The following is a 20,423-nucleotide window of genomic DNA, read 5'->3' on the forward strand; positions in this document are numbered from 1 at the left end:
GCTCTGACATACAGAGGTATTTATTGATCTCTGGGATTTCTCAAGAAGGATGCAGTGTAGAGAGAGCCCCCAGAGGAGACTGAGGCAGAGAGACCATCCAGTGTGGGCACCACCTTTTCATCACACTTCCAGTTTTCAACATTTATTGAGTACTTTCTGAGTGCCGGGCCCTGTGCTGAGTGCTAAGTGCAGCAGGACCATAGACAGCCAGGAGTTGGAGGGGTCCTGGGGTACATCAGTCACTGGTGTTGAAGAGCAGAGACTCAAAGGAAAGCTGGGACTGGGCTTTAAATTAGGTCTGAAGCTGGTGACTTCTGACTCAGAAAGGTTGTCACCTGCAGAAGCACAAACACAGTGGGATTAGGACTCAGTGTTGTAGCCTCATCCCTTTCCACCTGGTCCCTGAATATTATGTCCCTCATAGGCTCCTAAGGAGATGGCAGTTTAGCCCACAGGTGCTGCTGCCCCAGAAGATGATCAGTGAGAAGTCAAGGGTACCCTAAGGAGATGTCATTTCACCCTCTCTGACTCTCCGCTTGTCCTCATACTCTGAGCCTCAAGAAACAGGGGGCCAAGCCATGAGATCGTGAGAGCTGAAGGAGGTAGGGTTGGGGCACAAGGTATGAAGCTGCTTTTTTTTTTTTTTAAAGAGACAAGGTCTCCCTCTGTTGCCCAGGCTGGAGTGCAGTGGTGCAATCGTTGCTTACTGCAGCCTCGAACTCCAGGGCTCAAGCGATCTTCCCACATCATCCTCCCAAAGCACTGGGATTACAGGCATGAGCCTCCATGCCCAGCCTGAAGCTGCTGTTTAAAGGGGCTCCAATAACCATTTAATAACCAGACCAGTGGATATTTATCTTAGCTGATGCCTTTTTAACATCCAACACTATTAACTATTTCCTTCCATCTTCCTGAAATTTCTGCTCCCTTGGGTTATATAATGAAACATTCCCTAATTCTCTTGCCTCTTTGCTTTTTGAAGTCCCTTTGAGTACGTTCCCTTCTATGTCTTTTGTATAATAAGAGTAGAATAGCCTGTGCTCAAGTATCAAATACCCCGATATCTAGTTGTTGCTTGTGCTACATGTCCAAAGCCAGTTGGGGGAAAGCTCTGCTCACCATGTTACTCAGGGAGCCAGGCTGACGGACTTTAGCCTCCACATCTGCTCCCATATTCTCCCTAGTGGAGTGATGGGAACCTAGTAAGTCCTGCACTGACTGTTAACGATCCCTCCTAGGCAGAACACAATTCTCATATTTCATTGTCCAAAGCAAATCACATGACTACATCTAACTTCAAATGAGCTGGAATCCTTGGAGGCAGAAAGTATTTAGTAAGTACATCTTAAGTACTTAATAAAATACAAGACACATTTATTCAGTACCTACTGTGTACAAGGAGCTATGCTGGGAATTATGGGTAAAAAGAGCTTCTAGCTCCAGAGAAGTTTGCAAACTACCTGCTGGCCTAAAGAGGGTCTCAGGGATGCAGGCAATGTTCTGTCTCTTCACCTAGGTCAGGGGTGTGGAACCTTTTCATGTTGGAAGACCACATTAATTTAGCTGCAATCAAAGAAAGCCCCATGCAAGAACCTTCAAATAGATATACTTAAAATTGAACTAATATGTACTTAATAATTTTAAAAATGAAAACTTTGTTAATTTTAAAGTTAACTAACTTTTTTTTTTTTTTTTTTTTTTTTTTTTTTTTTTGAGACAGAGTCTCACTTTGTTGCCCGGGCTAGAGTGAGTGCTGTGGCATCAGCCTAGCTCACAGCAACCTCAGACTCCTGGGCTTAAGCGATCCTACTGCCTCAGCCTCCCGAGTAGCTGGGACTACAGGCATGAGCCACCATGCCCGGCTAATTTTTTTGTATATATATTTTTAGTTGGCCAGATAATTTCTTTCTATTTTTAGTAGAGACGGGGTCTCACTCTTGCTCAGGCTGGTCTCGAACTCCTGACCTCGAGCAATCCACCCGCCTCGGCCTCCCAGAGCTAGGATTACAGGCGTGAGCCACCGCGCCCAGCCTTAACTAACTTTTTAATGGCTTTGTTATGTCTGCTTTTTGTGGGAAAGCATTTGAGTACTTGGTTGCAGCAAGGAGGTCCGCAGTTTCAATTCATCCTCTCTCTAGATAGGTATCAGTTGTTTGTGACCTTAAGGGTTAGGTAGGAAAAGTGGTTGAAAAACAAGAAAGCATTTTTCAGGCATGTTGCCAAAGGTGCGGGTATTCTGCATTTTTCTATATTTCAATTAGATCTTTCTTAGCATCAAACAATGATTTTAAAATGTAAAAATGAGAGCTCAGTCAAGTTCATCTGTGGTTCTTTCAGAGCCTTGGTGATATCAGCTATGTGAGGCTTAAACGCTAATTTGAGTGTGATGTCATGATTCTCAAAGTCAGTGAATCTTTCATTGTATCCTCCAATTAATAGGTCTATAACAGCTGCGTATTCTTCAAATGATTTGCATATATCATCCTGCTCATCAAGGACCTTTGCTAACTGGGGAAAATGATCATCCAAAATTTCCTTTTGAAGAAAAAGTGTTTTGAAAAAAGACAGTGTTTCCAAAATACTTGGATTTTTTGCCACATATCATATATAGACTTAGTTTTACCTTGCGAGTCGTTTTGATTTGACAATGATACCTCACAGAAATGTTAAATTCCTATAGAAATCTTCTTTCAATAATTCACATTGTTGATGCTGTTCTTCATAAAATTTAACTATCTGTTGTCCCAAAGATAAAATTTTGGCTAACATCTGTCCCTGTGATAGCCAACCCACTTTAGAATGATACAGCAAATCCACAAAGAATACCTCATCATTCAAATTTAGCAAGTTACAAAACTGATGATGCCCTGTGCAATTGCATGAATATAGTTAACAATACTTATAACTTGTTGCAAAATGTCACTTAAAATAGTACCTTCAGCACAGAGATTTTGCTGATGCAACATACAATGAAAAGAAATGAGAGCATCTGGATCTGCTAGTACTTTACAGTTCTATCCTGTGCGTATAAACCCTTTATGTTTTCCTGTCATGGAAGGTTCACCCTCTGTACATACACTCACTAAATTTACCAACTTCAGTCCAACTTCACCACATTTATCTTGAAGATATCTATTCCCCGTGTTCTGTTTGCAAGAGTGCTCAAAGCAATTTTCTTCATAGCAAAGAAAATCTTCTGTTATGACCAGAATAAAGTATAAAACCTGCATCAAGTCAGTAGTATCGGTTGACTCATCCAAAGTGATTGAATAATATATATTTTCCTTTTGAAGTATTGCATGAAGTCATTCTGTTAAGTTGAAGGCTAATTCATGTTGCCAGTCAGCTATGTTTCTCCTTGAAAGAGGCAGTTGTTTGTAATTCGGACCGTTAACGGGGTCTAAGCATCCTATAACTTCGGCAATGTATCCTTCCACAATTGCTCCATCACTGAATGGCTTCCTTTTATTCCCTGACTATATAAGCTACTTTATAAGTTGCTTCAGTGGCATTATTTCCAGATCTTATTGCTGCTTGAAAGAACTTTGCTTTTCCTTTTCGTCTTTGAATTTCTGCAATACAACCTTTCACACCTCTCCCTCTAATTTAAAATATTGTGGTCCTTTTGAATGTTATAATGCTGATAAACATTGAATTCCTTTAATGTTGATATTGCAGTATCACAAAGCAAGCAAATCATCTTTAGCAGAAACAAGATGATATTGCAATTCCCATTTCTCATTTAAAAAATCTGTTTTCTTCTTTCAGCGTTCTCTTGGTCTTCTTTGACATGATGGGCTGTTAAGCAAACAATTTTTAAAAAAACTGTCGAGCTGTGCAACTATTCACAAATTCCACTTCAAACAGAAACACAGTGCACCACTATCAGAAATGATAACACACTGGCATACTCGACCCCATAAACTCTCACCAGCCAGCCTCATGCAGTAGTGGCTCCAGGCAGGCAGGAGAAGTTAGAACTAAATTATGAGCATAGCAGTCATCAATGTAGCCATTATGGCTTCCTAATGTTCTAATTGTACTGGTCAGTCTGGGGGGGTTAGTTCATTGAAACTTATTTTATTCTTTGATATTTTAAATATATTCATTTTAAAAATAAAATAAACACATAAAAGATGAACAAAATACATTAATAAAAATAAAGGGATTCATCCTGTAAAATTTGGATTCAGTCAAAAGGCCACACTTAAGGAGCAGAAGGCCACCCCTGATCTAGATGCCAGTTAGATGGGTCTTTGCTTTCATAACCATTGGCTGTGCATTATATTGTTTTGTGTATTTCTTACAATTGCTCTCTAGTTCACAATAAAAAGGGTTTAAAAAGAGAAGTGAAGGAGGATATTGGTAATTGGAAGCAAAAGCAGGAAGCCAATGAATCATGCTGAAATATTGAGTTTTGATAGTGATTGGAATAAAGAACATAATATATGAGATAACAAGTAGGACTTTTGCAGCTGAAGAACAATTAATAAACAAAAAGTAAGACTGAGGAACTCTCCCAAGGTCTGTATGAAAGATTCAACAATAGGAAATATAAAAGAGAAGCTATTAATAAGAGAAATGTAAGAGATGAACAGACATCTGCCATTGTGATCATTAGACATCTAGAAAGTCCAGGAATAGTAGAGGGAGATGAAATAACTGAAAAAATAATAGATTTCTAACCTTTAAAGAAAGATTAAATAATTCAGTATAAAATAGTGCATAGAAAGACAAATAGCTTTTTATTAGATAAAGGAAGACTAAAAACAAATTATTTCAATTAAGAAGATGGAAAAGTAGAAAAGCAGCAAAAACAAAAATTATGTATACAATAAAGACAAGAAGAAAATTCAATGAATTAGAAAACAATATATAGGGAAGATAAACAAAATCAAAATTTGAACCAATGTAAAGTTTACGAGGCTGTTAGACCTGGCAAGACTGCTAAGGAAAATGTAGGAGATTCAGGCTGAAAAGGGCAATGGCTGCACATACTTGCATTTTTTAATGAAAACAATATACATATGGCCAACTCCATGCCTATAGATGTGAAAATCTGGATAAGATGACTACCTTTCCAGAGAGACACAAAGGTCAAAACTATAGGAAGAAATAGAAGACTAAAACACAGTAATGTATATCAAAGAAATTGAAACGGGAAGCAAAGAATAGCCTTACAAAGGGCCCCTGTCCCGAGAATATCACAGTAGGGTGAGTCTTCCTGATTTCGAGGAACAGATCATGATGACGGTGGGTGTAGTTCTAGAATATAGAAGGGAACAAAGCTTTCCAGATCATCGTATGAGGCTGGTGCATCCTTACTTCCAGAGACAGCTAAGGATAATACAAGAAAAGGAAATTATGGAATAACTTTACCCAAGTCACCAAATCCAATAGTGAATTACAAAAACGATTCACTGTGATCAGAAAGATTTCTTCTAGTAATGCAATCATAATTCCGTGTCAGGAAATCTATAATGTAATTAACACATCAATGGACCAAAGAAGAAAATTCATATTAATTTCCACTGAATTCAATGCAATACATAAACAGAATTTGATCAGTTATGTCACATGGTAAATAAAGATAATAAAACAAAAATCTATAGCAAACATACTGGTGGAGAAATCAGATGCATTCCCTATGAGATTTTGCAAACAATGGCATGTTGGCCAGGTGAGGTGGCTCACACCTGTAATCCTAGCACTCTGGGAGGCCGAGGGGGCAGGATCGCTTGAGCTCCGGAGTTCAAGACCAGCCTGAGCAAGAGCTGGTCTCAACTAAAAAAAAAAAAAAAAAAATAGAAAGAAATTAGCTGGACAGCTAAATATATATAGGAAAAAAATTAGCCGGGCATGGTGGTGCATGCCTGTAGTCCCACCTACTTGGGAGGCTGAGGCAGGAGGATTGCTTGAGCCCAGGAGTTTGAGGTTGCTGTGAGCTAGGCTGACGCTACAGCACTCTAGCCCGGGCAACAGAGTGAGACTCTGTCGCAAAATAAATAAATAAATAAATAAATAAATAAATACATAGCATGTCCTTTATTGTTGCAAATTTTTAACACAGTGTTGGAGGTTTTGGACACCACTATCAGCACACAAGAAAAACAAGGCTGTGAAGACTGTAGGGAGAGATATATTGCTGCATATGACACAGTCTACACACTGGATAAGACTGTAGCTGCTGGAGCCCCAATGACTGGGTTCAAATCCAAGCTTTGCACTTTGAGGCTGTGTGACTTTCACTTCTCATTGTGTCTGTTCCCCCCTGTGTAACATGGGGGAAATAATGGATACCAACCTCCAAACATAAATAAGTGATCACATAATAAGCGTTTAGAATAGTGCCTGGAATGTAGTAAGGAACTCAACTACTGTTATTCATCATTGCATTTGACAATGTTTTCACCTAGCTCTGTGGCTCTAAAATATACAGTGCTGAAAGGACGCTTGTTGAAGTGCTTCTCCTTCCCTTCACCACCCGTAGCATGCTACCTCCTCCTCTCCATTGTATCCCTAAAACACCTCTGGGATGACTCACAGAGGCCCCAGAACTCAAGGGTGCTGTCAGATCACTTGATCTTCAGGATGATGGTGTCAGCGATGACCCCCAGCAGGTTCAGGGCACAGATGACAGTCTCCACTGTCTCAGGCTCCTGGATCAGCTCCTGGGCCTCTGGGTCACAAGGGAAAGATGGAGTTAGGAGGTGCCGAGAGCAGGGGCTGGCCTCGAGTGCAGGAGGTGCTGGGTATTGGAAACCATGAGAGAGTAAAGATTGGATAAAGTGAAAATAAAACATAGGAGTAAGGAAAGCAGGGCTGTGGGGGAAGCGTCCTGGAAATAAAGATGGTGTCAAGACAGTGATGGCAAAGTGGGGGGGGGACACAATTCGTACCCCAGTGTCTGAGGAGGGGCTCATCCAGGCCCCACTGCTCCACCTTGCAGTCAGAGACGTCCTTGGCTGTGGGAAGGAAGGTCAGGTAGTGGAACTTGTGAAAACTGAATTCTGAGCTGGGCAGGAAGATGGTCTCTGCGATGCCCTCAGTGACTGGCTGTCTATTGAGCAGCCACGTGACATACAGCACTGGTGGAGGAAACTCATCAACAAGGCAGATGAGGATGTTGGGCTGGCCCAGCTCCACAGGCTCCTTGGGAAACCCAGTCACCTCGGGGGGCTCTGAAAGGAGACAGGACTCAATGAGTCTACTGCTGTTGGCTAAATCTCAAAGGTTCCACCACCCAAGCCCCCTATTCTCCAGATTAGGGGCAACACCTCTCAGGCCCACACTTCTGCTCCCCCAGGGCTCCTGGTCAGGGTGACAGCTTCTTATGCTCCTGACCTGGCCCCCTCAGCCCAGCCTTTCTCTTGAGTAGGAAGAAAATGTCCCCTGTGATGGCCTAAGCACCCTGCTTTGTAGGCCAAATACCACTCACTCATAGGGAAGGGGCTCATTCTTGAGTGGACATCTGGGTCTCCCAGTCTCTGTGTGGCAGAGAAGCCCACGAACCCTGCCAGCTAGACTATAGAGGAACAGGCAACTATACTCGGTACCATCTGTGGCCTGGCTGTGTTTGGACCTTTGGATCAGGGTGTTCAAGTTCTTCCCTGCCATGACAATGTCAGTGATACCTCTCTGAGCATCAAAGTAGAGGCATAATGAACTCTGGCAGATGCCACACAGTCCCCTTCCTATCCAGGTCCATGGACAACTGCTCATCCTCATGAAACTCAAACATATACTCCCCAGAAGGACTGAATGTCTGGACAAACTCTGCATACGCTGACACGTGGTCCACAGCATAACGGGGATGAAGGCTGGAGAATGGGTGACTACATAGGAAACTAAACAGAATACAGGAAACGACTAGGTAAAGGGAAGGTTATTAGGAACATGAAGGAGTAAGACAAAGAATTAAAATGTAAAATGAAAGAAAAGTAATGGGAAGAAACAATGAGATAAATGACCCACTGAAACTTTAGGTGCTTTCCCTTGTCCCTGAAGACTTAAACATCTATCACACCAGTACAATAATGATAATATTGAACACATTAAGATAATATTTATTGAGTACTTGCTATGTGCTCCGCTTATTCATTTAAACCTCATAGACCCATGTAGAAGACATTACTTTGCATATTAGAGACAGACGTTGAGTGACTTCCCCAAGGTCAAACAACTCCTGGTAGACACAGTATTGAGTGGTGCCCCCACCCGACTCACATAGGATCTCAGAATCCTTACAGGACCAGACATGAATTTATCAATATAGCCGCAGAGTGGGGCAGAGATGGGTGGAGGGAGGAATAAAAATCTTTCAGAGTAGAAAAATAGAGAAAGAAATGAAAAGACCTCCAGAGGAAAATTTATATCCATAAATGCCTACATCCAAAAGACAGAAAGGTCACAAATAAGCAATCTAATGAGTCATCTCAAAGCACTGGAAAAGGATGAGAAAACTGACCCCAAACCCAGCAGAAGAAAAGAAATAACAAAGAACAGAGTAGAACTAAATGAAATTTATTTAAAAAAAAATATATAGAAGATTAATAAAATAAAAAGTTGGTTCTTTGAAAAAATACACAAAATTGACATGCCTCTGCCTAGACTAATGAGAAGCAGAAAAGAAAGAATTCTAATAAGCTCCACCAGAAATGAAAAAGGAGAAATTACAAGTGATGGCACGGAAATATGAAATATCATCTATGAATACTATAAAAACCTCTATGCATATAAACTGGAAAATGTGCAGGAAATGGACAAATTCTTAGAAACACACAGCCTCCCTAGGCTCAGTCAGGAAGAAATAGAATTCCTGAACAGACCAATATCAGTACCGAAATTGAAACAGCAATAAAAACCTTCCCAAAAAGAAAAGTCCCAGACCAGATGATTTCACACCTGAATTTTACCAGATCTACAAAGAAGAACTGGTACCTTTCTTGCAGAAATTATTCCACAACATCAAGAAGGAAGGAATCCTCCCCAACACATTTTATGAAGTCAACATCACCCTGATACCAAAACCAGGAAAGGACGAAACAAAAAAAGAAAACTACACACCAATATCCCTTATGAATACACATGCAAAAATTCTCAACAAAATCCTAGCAAACCGAATTCAGATGCTTATCAAAAAAATAATCCATCACGACCAAGTGGGCTTCATCCCAGAGATGCAGGGATGGTTGAACATACACAAATCTATAAATGTAATTCAACACATAAATAGAAACAAAAACAAAGAACTTATGATCCCTTCAATAGATGCAGAAAAAGCATTCAATAAAATTCAACACCCTTTTATGATAAGAACGCTTAACAAAATAGGCATAGACAGGACTTACCTAAAAATGATACAAGCCATATATAACAAACCCACACCCAACATCATACGGAATGGGGAAAAACTGAAAGCCTTCCTATGTATAACTGGAACCAGACAAGGTTGCCCTCTGTCACCACTTCTATTCAACATAGTGATGGAAATCCTTGCGAGAGCAATCAGACAAGAGAAGCAAATCAAGGACATCCAAATGGGGGAATAGAGCTCAAACTATTCCTCTTTGCTGATGATATGGTCTTATATCTAGAAAACCCCAAAGATTCTGTGTTACAAAATCAATGTACAGAAATGAGTAGCATTCCTATATGCCAACAACAGTCTAACTGAGAATAAAATCAAAGACTCAATACCGTTCACAATAACAACAAAGAAAATAAAATACCTAGGAATATATTTAACTAAGGAGGCAAAAGACCTCTATAGGTGAAATATGAAACACCAAGGAAGGAAATAGCAGAGGACGTAAACAGGTGGAAAACCATACCATGATCACGTGTCAGCAGAATCAACATTGTTAAAATATCTACACTGCCCAAAGTGATCTATGGATTCAATGCAATCTCTATTAAAATACCAACACCATTTTTCACAGATATAGAAAAAATAATTCTATGCTTCATATGCCACCAGAGAAGAACCCACATAGCAGAAGCAATCTTAAGCAAAAAGAAAAAATTGGGAGGCATCAATTTACCAGACTTCAAACTATACTACAAGGCTATAGAAAATAAAACAGCATGGTACTGCCACAAGAACAGAGACATAGACCAATGGAACAGAACTGAGAACCCAGATATAAAACCATCCTCATATGGCCACCCCATCTTTGACAAAGCAGACAGAAACACACACTGGGAAAAAGAATCCTTATTCAATAAATGGTGCTGGGAAAATTGGATAGCCACATGAGAAGACTGAAACAAGATCCGCACCTTTAACCTCTCACAAAAATCAACACACCGTGGATAGCAGACTTAAACTTAAGGCATGAAACTATAAGAATTCTAGAAGAAAATGTTGGAAAAACTCTTATAGACATTGGCCTATGCAAAGCATTTATGAAAAGGACCCCAAAGGCAATCACAGCAACAACAAAAGTAAATAAATGGGACCCTATCAGATTAAAAAGCTTCTGCACAGCCAAGGAAACTATCACTAGAGCAAACAGACAACAAACAGAATGGCAGAAAATATTTGCATCTTACACATCTGATAAAGGGCTAACTAGAATCTATATAGAACTTAGGAAAATCAGAAGAAAAAAAATCAAACAACCCTATCAAAAAGTGGGCAAAGGACATGAACAGAAACTTTGCAAAAGAAGATAGACTAATGGCTAACAAACATATGAAAAAATGCTCAACATCTCTAATCAGCAGGGAAATGCAAATCAAAACCACAATGAGATATCACCTAACTCCAATGAGAATGGCCTTCAACAAATAGTCCCCAAACAATAAATGTTGGCATGGTTGAGGAGAGATAGGAACACTCACACACTGCTGGTGGGACTGCAAACTAGTACAACCTCTGTGGAAAGCAATATGGAGATACCTCAAAGAGATACAAGTAGAACTGCCATTTGATCCAGCAATCCCATCTACCCAAAGGAACAAAAGACATTCAATAAAAAAGACATCTGCACTCGAATGTTTATAGCAGCACAATTCACAATTGCAAAGATGTGGAAATAACCCAAGTGCCCACCCATACATGAGTGGATTAATAAAATGTGTTATATGTATACCATGGAGTTCTATTCAGCCACAAAAAACAATGGTGATATAGCACCTCTTGTATTATCCTGGATAGAGCCGGAACCCATTCTACTAAGTGCAGTATCCCAAGAATGGAAGAACAAGCACCACATGTACTCACTGTCAGATTGGTTTTAACTAATCAACACTTAAGTGCACATATAGTCATAGCATTCACTGGGTGTTGGGCAGGTGGGAGGGGGGAGGAGGGCATGGGTATATTCACAACTAATGGATGCGGTACACACCGTCTGGGGGATGGACACGCTTCAAGCTGTGACTCGGGTGGGGCAAGGGCAATATATATGTAACCTAAACATTTGTACCCCCATAATATGCTGAAATAAAAAAGAGGAAAAAAAAAGAAAAGACCTCCAGAATCTTAGAGCTATGTATACACTTCAAATTACATTTTTACTTTCAAAATAAAAACAGTAGGTTATATAATTCCATCCACAACACTTTTATTTTAGGTACAGGAAATTAAAAGTATTATCATTCACATAACATTCACAAAATTTTCATGTTGAATTTATGTTTTTAAGTGTAATTGTAATTGGAAATAAAGGTTGTTGCATTTGAAACACCAGTGAGATCCTTTCTTTAGTTTTAACTGATATATAAGGAGTAAAATGTTGAAAACAAGACGCCTACTATTATAACAGGAAAACAATAAAAATGAAAGAGTCTGGGCTCAAGAATGGTAGAGGAACTGAAGTGAAGTGACACTGCATGGTTCACTGTCCCTGAGCAGGGATTTCTCCTCCCAGCCCCAGCACGTGAGAACCAGTCCCCTCCTTGGATGCGTCTAGTAACGCAAGTTCACTGTCACACATGAATGCTCAGGGTCCTCCACTGAGTTTGGCGGCTAGAAAATTACTCATCTACAGAAAAGAAGCCCAAAGGAAAAAGGAAGAAAAACCCACGGAGTACAGGCTGACCTACTCAGATGTAGTTTGTTCACCTTAGGACATTCTATACTTATTATATTCACAAAATCTGAAAACTAAAGGTTTGTGCATTTTAAGCAAATTATACTCTTCAAATATTCATGTTTCTTTGGTCAAAAAAGCATATATTGTGAACTTTCACTCTCCAGGCACTAAGGACATAATTCAGAAGATGTGGTGCTTGTCCTCAAGCTGCCTGAAATGCAAAGCATGCCAGAGACAAAGAAAAGATGGCTACTGTACGTGTGGTTTCATCACCGCTGAGTTATCACAAGGTACACAAAAGATGCTACACAGGAGCAAAAAGAGGGCATTAGAATCAAAGCGCGATTTGGGGAAGGGTCCTAGGGATGGTGTGGACCTGGGGTTAGCAAAGCGGAAAAAGTGGGAAATGGCATTTCCAGCAGGAGAAGCAGGCCAGGAGGAGACTCTGAGGGCTGAAACTGCACGGAGAGCTGCAAGTCCCTCGCACGACTGAAGCCGGGGCAGGTGTGCGCTGGGCTCTAGTGTAACCTGCCTTGTGAGCTAATCGCAGGTGTTTGCACTTCACCCACAGGACTTGGGAAATGGCCGAAGGGTCTCGAGCATAACAGCTACATGATCAGACCTGTGTTTGGAGGTGGCCCTGGTGGGGGCGATGCGTCGTGGTGGTTGGTTTGAAAGCAAGGGTAGTTGGAGCCTTCGGCAATCAGGTGACGTGGGATGAGGGTGTGGAGGGACAGTAACACGCAGTAAGGAGAGCAGGTGGGTCTGAAGGGCAGGGATGAGAGGAGAAGCGGCAGGAATCAGGAAACGATGTGGCTGGAGTAGGGACACGAGGGAGTCCAGGCTGAACAGGCAACGTGGCCATCGTGGCGTCAGAGACGGCAAAGGTAATGCAGGGCGAGGAAGTGACCAAGAGAAGATAAATGTGCAAGTCCCTGCGCCCAAAGGCCAGAGAACCTGGAGTTATGATGTCCCAGGGCAGGAGAAGAAAGATGTCCCAGCTGCAGCAGGGAGAAACCGTGCAAATTCACCTTTCTTCTTTCTTCTGCCTTTTTGTTCTATCCAGGTCCTCAGCCCATTGGATGGCGCCTGCCCACACTGGGCGAGGGCAGATCTGCCTTGCTCAGTCCATGATTCAAATGCCAGTCCCAGACACGCCCTCACAGACACGCCCAGAAATAATGCTTTCCCATCCACTTTGTTGACAATTTTCAAAATAACAGGAGCATCAATTTTTATCAAAGAAAGTCATGTACTGGTACAGAAGACACTCTTACATCCTACTTTTCTGGAAACATTGGCTATTATAGAAGACATAGGGCTAATTCATAAAATTCTTTTTCATTATGAAATTATTATTACAAATGTTTTATGAGTCCTATTACCATTTAAGCAGGTTTTGGAAAGCTGAAGTTACATACCAGGGATGCAGATGAAAGTGTTCTGTGAAATTTTAAATTTTTCCTCAATGCCATGAGAATCTTTTCTTATTTCAGAATACTTCAGGGGTACACACATTTTGGTTACATATTTTGCTTTTGTACAGTTTGAGTCAAAAGTTATAAGTGTGCCCTTCACCCAGATAGTGTGCATGCTGCCTGTTAGGTGTGAATTTGCCCATCCTCTGCTACCCCTTCCACCTACTTGATTTCCACTGAGTGTTACTTCCATACATGCACATAAGTGTGGATCAATTAGTTTCAATTTAATATTGAGTACATGTGGTGTTTATCTTTCTGTTCTGGTGATGCCTCACTTAGAAGAATGGTCTCCAGTTCTATCCAGATTGTTATAAAAGATACTACATCATCATTTTTTATGGCTGAGTGGTACTCCATGGTTTACGTATATGACATTTTATTAATCCACTCATGTATTGACAGGCGCTTAGATTGTTTATGCATTGTAAGGAAATAATTTAGTACTTTTTTCCTTTCCCTTTTTATTGGACAACTACAGAGAATTGAAACTGTGCGTTGTTTTTACCTCTCGTGAGAAATGTTTTAAAGCTTTTGAAGAAAATGCCTGATTATCTGTCGCAAAGAATCTGAATTTTAGAATGGTATTATGACATTAAGAAAGATCCAGTCTCCACCTAGTGGTCGACAGTGGAATCTAGACTTGAAACAGAAAATAAGGGAATTTGTCAACAACTTGGGAATACTCCAACATCCTTTACAAGAAAAGTTAACATACAAAAGACATAAGTCAAAATAAATGTGACCAAACAGATAGGCTTTGGCAGCACTGAGGCTTCTGTGGTTTGGCTATGCTTTCAACAGCAGCTGTGGAAATATGCCAGGCATTGCTCTGTTACCAAACAACCCTGATTATGTATTTTAAGAGTTGAATATAAAAAAAGAAAAAATCAACATCAAAGGATATAAAATTTCAGTTAGACAGGGGGAATAAGTTGAAGATATCTATTGTACAACATGGTGACTATAATTAATAAGAATGTATTGTATACTTGAATACTGCTAAGAGAATAGACTTTGTGTTCTCACCACATAAAAATAAGTGTGTAAGTTAATTCACATATTAATTAGCTTGATTTAGCCATTCAAAAATGTATACATAAATCAAAACATCATGTTGCACACCATAAATATATACAATTTTTGTCAATTATAAATTTAAAACAAATGAATATACATGTTTTTTGCCAAGATGTATGAGAGAGTGATAATAAAAGACTTTAAAAAATTTTTTTAAAAGATACCAACAGAAGCAAGACTTCCACATCAGCCATGGAAAGGAGTCGCTGTACACAAGTGGAGGCCTGGTCTCCGGGAAGTGGGTGTGGTCCTCAGAGAACACCACTTTGGGCAGTGCTGTCCATCAGAACTTTCTGCTCTGTGGAAATGTTCTATGTCTAGCTGTCCGATAGAGTAGCCCCTAGCCACGGGTGGCTCTTCAGCAGTTAAAATGGTAGTGGCTGGTGCAACTAAGGGGCTGAAGTTTTTATTTAATTTAATTTTAAATTATTTAAATCTAAATTATTGGCGAGTGCACATGATCAGTAGCTGCAACACTAGAAAGACGGCGGAGCAAGAGGAAAGAGAAAAAATCCCTTTGGTTCCAGATGATCTCCTGAAAAAGAGGAAGGCTTACCAAGCCCTCAAAGCCACCCAGGCAGAGCAGGCACTTCTGGCAAAGAAAGGGCCGCGGAAACGAAAAGGGCCCGGGTTTAAGAGACTGGAATCATTTCTTCATGATTCCTGCTGGCAGCAACGGGACAGGGTTGGTCTCAGAGGACGAGAAGTGAAACCTCATGCCTTGGAATCGCCGGATAAGCATTCCGTGGCCTTTGTTGTACGCGTCCAAAGGATTAATGGGGCGAGTTCACTGGTGCAAAAGACCATCGCAAGCCTTCACCTAAAGAAAACCTTCAGTGGTGCCTTTGTTAGATTCACCCCTCAGAGCCTAAAAATGCTGCGAGTAGTGGATCCTTACGGGACCCGGGGATTTCCAAATCTGAAGTCTGTCCGGAAACTCATCTTGAAACGTGGACAAGCCAAGGTCAAAAATAAGAGCATCCTTCTGACAGATAACAGTGATGGAAGAGCACCTGTGGAGGTTTGGTGTCATTTGCTTGGAAGACCTCATTCATGAAATTGCCTTCCTGGGGAAGCATTCCCGGAGATCTCATGGTTCTTGTGTTCTTTCCAACTCTCAGTGGCCCCTCATGCTACCAAGAATAAAGTTGGCATCCTCAAGGAGATGGGCTCACCTGGCTATCGGGGTGAACGCATCAATCAGCTCATCTGCCAGCTGAACTAGGCCCAGAATATCTGACAGCACAGTGCATTGCGAGCATGTGTTTTGGGATTTGGAATTATCAAGTATCTTCAGAGAAGGTTATTTCTAATGTATCTTCAAGAAAGAAGGGAAGAGTTGGGGAAAAGACAGTAGGTTATGCTCGTGGCAGGAACCTCTCATCACAGTCCAGTTCCGAGGAAATATTCCAGTGTTTTCCACTTTGGCTGCCGCCACCTCTGAAATCAGCATGTGCCGCGGAGAAAGGAGTCCTGCTTTGTCAGATCTTCTATCCTGAGGCTAAACATTGGTGAACAAACAGCTCAAGCATGTGTACAAGGATCCCTAAGACTCCTGCAACGTGGTCCAAGCCCAAGTGCATACTTGAATCCGGGTCCTCCCAGGGCTTTGTTTTGAAGACTCGAAATACAATTAGGAAGGAGAATGCAAAAACAAGTGCTCAGTTATCTCTTTGAATCCTTGTTCTAAGTTTTCAGTAAAGGCTTTGAGAGCTCTCAGACTTGGCTGGCTCTAAGTGCATCTGGTGGCTTTTGTATCCTAGACTGCAACTGGTTAGTCCCTTTCTCTAGTTCAGGATTTGAGAATGAAGAACCCCTTTGCCAGGTACATACATGTACTCAAAATTTTGCTCACAATTTTAGGATGTTCATAGACTTTTCTCCCCATGGACCTTTGCACTTCATGTGAGGATGTCCTGCTTCTCCCAGGATTGGTCACCCAAGCCCTGATCTTGCTAGTCTCTGGTTCCATTGTCTTGTGGAAGACCAAAGCTGACCAAGATAGCTTTTCCCCTTCACAGTGGCAGACTGTGTTGCCCCTGCACCATGAAGTCTGGGAAATGCCCTTCCAGGGTTCAGGATGGGATTTCCTGGTTTCTCTGGTGATCATCTTTCTCCTTAAAACCAAGATCAGCAAGGAATGAACCATTTTCTTGTTTGGCATGGATGAACTTAGCACTATTTGGCTTTTTAGGCATCTGGAAGGCAGCTTAATTGATCTTTTTCTTGCATATTCTGGACTCCAGAAGTATTGCCCGTTGTCCTGCTGGTAATGTAGAGACCAGCAATAGGCTTTCTGAGGATGTTGACCTTAAAGAAGTCAGTCTGATACTCCTTGTGTTTTTTCATCAGTGTCCACTTTTAAGGGGCCTTCGCTTGGTTGCCTCAGCTTGCCATCTAAGCAATGGGTGAGGATGTGCCAGGCCTAGGTTAAATTTGGAAATAGGCTTGACCATTGTGTTGCTGGTCCTTTCAGGTCAGCTTTGCTGCAGTTTTGGCTCATGGAGCCCTCAAAGATAGCTGTGAAGTTCAGTTAGAGGTATAGAAGTGCCTGAAAGTGTGCCAGGTTATGAGGTAATCAATTAGGTTGGTGGGCTCCAGAGATAATGTGCCAGCAATAGATGTTATACACATTGCTCTTGTATTTTAAAGCACTATGAAATCAGATTACTTTAAAATGATGTATCACAAAGTCATGGGAAAAAAGCGGTTGTGAGTATGGAAGCCCAGAGCTTAAGTCCCAGCTGTCTCATACTAAATACGGGAACAGCGCTTCCATTCTTGCCTGTGAAATGGAGCTAATATCCTCTAGCATGTCTGCCTCACGTGGTGGTTGAAAGGACTGAGCAAAATAATAGTTTGTAATTTATAATTCTATGTAAATAAAAGGTTATCACAAAAAATATATAAATTTTTATAGCCACATGTACTAGTGGCTACCATATTGTATAGGCAGAATAGAGATTACAATGTTTTCTCTAAAAATAAATGTAGGCCCTCTCTGAGTAGCTTTTAATGGAAGCAGGACCATCTGCAAGAGAGAGTGCTAGAGAATTGAAACAATGAAAAAGAATTTAAGAAGCAGTGAGGGATAGGGGGAGTGGAGATAGTGTCCAGCCATGGCTCAGTAGATTTGGGGATATCAGAATCCAACATCATGATAAGCCCACTGGCAAATTAATAAATTTACAAAAGAGGTTAAGGAAGCATAAAAATAGTCCAATTTTAGCAGATACGGAAGCTACATCCATAGAAATAATTTTGGCAAATGTTTTATGTAATTTCTTTCATTCCTCACACCCACCTCCATGCCAGACATTCAGATGATCTTTGATGTTTTTTGTCCATTATTTTATTCTGAATGATTTTTTAAGTTATTTCATCAAGTTTAAAAAATATCTTGCTGATGTTAATATTTAGGGATAAATGCACTAGCTAATTGAGAATATAATTGATCTTTCTTTCAGGCCCACCTGCCTGAGATATCTACTTTTTATTTACTCTCTTATGTATGAGTTTTATAGTCTCCTCTTGTAGCTTTTAACTAACCTGAATGGAGATGATCTTGGATACCTTTGTGAGTGAAATTTCTAGATAATTCTCATTATCCAGATTTCTTATTATTTGAGGTTTTATGGTCTGGAAGCTGTCTGAAATAATACTTATTCTCCTTAAGTCACTAGTCACAGCCAGATGTGGTGACTCAGGCCAATAGTCCCAGCTACCTGGGATACTGAGGCGGGAGGCTCACTAGAGCCCAGGTGTTCAAGACCAGCCTGGGCAACATAGCAAGACCCTGTCTCTAAAAACACTTTTTCTTTTAATTTGCCCGGGCTGGTGCCAGGCATGGGCACCAGATGTCAGGTCCATGTTCCCTGGTTTTTGTTCCCCGACAGGGGTCTCCCATCCAGGTCCCGACCCTGCTTAGCTTCCCAGATCAGAGGAGATCCGGCGCCTTCAGGGCGGTGCGGCCTCAGACCCTGGTTTTTGATTTCTAGTACTGAAGAATGGTTCCTGGCGCCGAGTCAAGAAGCAAATGACCAGACCAAGCAGATGGAAGCAAGAGAAGCGCCAAGGTTTGCTACAGCAGAGTGCATTCCGAGAGTGGAGGAGCCCCTGAGTTTAACAAGATGCTTTTCCCCTTTATGCTGATTCCCTAATTCTATGCTAAGCGGGGGCCGGAATAGTCATCATTTTTCTTGGAAAAAGGCAGAGAATTCCCAGAATGGCGAATCCTCCCCTTTTCTATACTCCTGTGGCAATTTCCGGGGGTTGCCATGGTATTTAAACTGTCATGTGTCCATGATGTACGCAGGAAAAATAAATCAATAAATGCATGAATAAACTGTCCTGGCATGGGTGGGTGTGATTTTTACTATGTTAATGAGGGTAGGTCGGTTGAGGGTACTGTCACCTTACTTGTACACATGCTCTAAAGACCCTCTTTTGTGGCCTTGGCCATATCTCCACCTTGTGGCCTTCCTACCTCTTTCTGGTTGGTCGGTCCTTGGAGACACCCTATCATAGGCCAAACATCTGTTCAGTCCTTGGAAGTCCCCTTGACATGTCATCTGTTCTTTCGTAGAAGTCCTCTTTGGTCAATTTGTTCCTCCTATTGTAGACAAAGCAACGCCTAGTGCTGTTTCTCAGTGGAAAGCCCCTAGAAAAAGCATCTGTTCCCCCTCCTCCTTATCCCTATGTAACAGTCGTGGTGCACAGATGTAGTCCCAGCTACTCCGAAGGCTGAGGCAGGAGGATCACTTGAGCCCAGGACTTTGAGGTTACAGTGAGCCATGACTGAATCACTGCACTCCAGCCTGGGTGATAGAGGGAGAACCTATCTCTAAAAAACAAAAATAATAAATAAAGAAAAATGAATGACCTGACAATTGTGGAACTAAGTATTTGTCTATTTGTCCATAGCAGATACATGACAAAGAGAAGAGTCAAACCCAAGTAGCTTTACTGAAGAACCTGAGCGTTTCCCCTCATTCCTCATCAACACCTTATGCTATATAATTGTGTTTTTCTGTGCCATTTTACATACTAGCATTTATTCACATTTTGATATCTACATAAAGAAATGATAACAGTTTGACATTTTCTTTAATAGAATTGTTGATCCAACAGAATCACATTGATAACTGTGTGATGTTCTTTGAAAGTTTGTAAAAATATTCACCATAGGCCAGGCTCGGTGGCTGACGTGTGTAATCCTAGCACTCTGGGAGGCCGAGGCCGGAGCATTATTTGAGCGCAGGAGTTGAAGAGTAGCCTGAGCCAGAGTGAGACCCCGTCTCTACTAAAAATAGAAAGAAATTATATGGACAGCTAAAAATCTACATTAAAAAATTAGCCGGGCATGGTGGCACATGCCTGTAGTCCCAGCTACTCGGGAGGCTGAGGCAGGAGGATCACTTGAGCCCAGGAGTTTGAGGATGCTGTGAGCTAGGCTGACACCACGGCACTCACTCTAGCCCGGGCAACAGAGCGAGACTCTGTCTCAAAAAAAAAAAAAAAATGCACTATAAACACAGCAGAATCAGATGTTTTGGAGGAGGTAGGGTCTTTGATGACTTTTTTCATTTCCTTCCTCATTTGCTGGTCTTCCTTGTTAGTAGAGCTAGTATGCCCATACTCTCAGGTAAAAGCCCCTAGACTGAGCCCTGCCGACCCTAACGACAGTCCTATGGAAGGACCCTGGATCCCCTGCACATTTCAGGACGAACAGACCTCTGGGAGAAATAAAACATGGATGGATGCTGATCCTTAACATGCCCTTGAGCAAAGGCAGGACAGACTCCAGGTCTCATTTTGAGGTCTG

General features: G+C 41.3%; 2 pseudogenes; one reads left to right on the forward strand and one right to left on the reverse strand.

Moving 5' to 3' along the window:
• Window positions 1–6,540: 6,540 nt before the first annotated feature.
• On the reverse strand, window positions 6,541–12,906 carry LOC123632069 (annotated as a pseudogene).
• A 2,150-nt stretch (window positions 12,907–15,056) lies between these two features.
• On the forward strand, window positions 15,057–15,824 carry LOC123631815 (annotated as a pseudogene).
• Window positions 15,825–20,423: the final 4,599 nt, after the last annotated feature.

The sequence above is a fragment of the Lemur catta genome, chromosome 2 (genome assembly GCF_020740605.2).
Source record: "Lemur catta isolate mLemCat1 chromosome 2, mLemCat1.pri, whole genome shotgun sequence".
NCBI lineage: Eukaryota > Metazoa > Chordata > Mammalia > Primates > Lemuridae > Lemur > Lemur catta.